This window comes from Penaeus monodon, chromosome 15 (genome assembly GCF_015228065.2).
Source record: "Penaeus monodon isolate SGIC_2016 chromosome 15, NSTDA_Pmon_1, whole genome shotgun sequence".
Classification (NCBI taxonomy): domain Eukaryota; kingdom Metazoa; phylum Arthropoda; class Malacostraca; order Decapoda; family Penaeidae; genus Penaeus; species Penaeus monodon.
Window position 1 is genome coordinate 36,057,781 of NC_051400.1, and position 232 is coordinate 36,058,012.

The window sequence follows — 232 nt, forward strand, 5'->3', positions numbered from 1 at the left end:
TTTTAGAACACGTGATTAGTGCAAATTCTTCACTTTGGCGTTTGAAAGACCTGGTCATCCGGAAGTTATGTGCTAGGTGGATTCTGCTGTACTCATCCAGGGGAAGTTATTTCCTGTATAGTGGTAAGGATGATGTGCGGACTGCAAATGTCTGTATAATGTACTCAACAGATATGATAATTGAATGCTCTCAATATCAGTCACGTCATAAGGGTAAACAAACAAGTTGAAG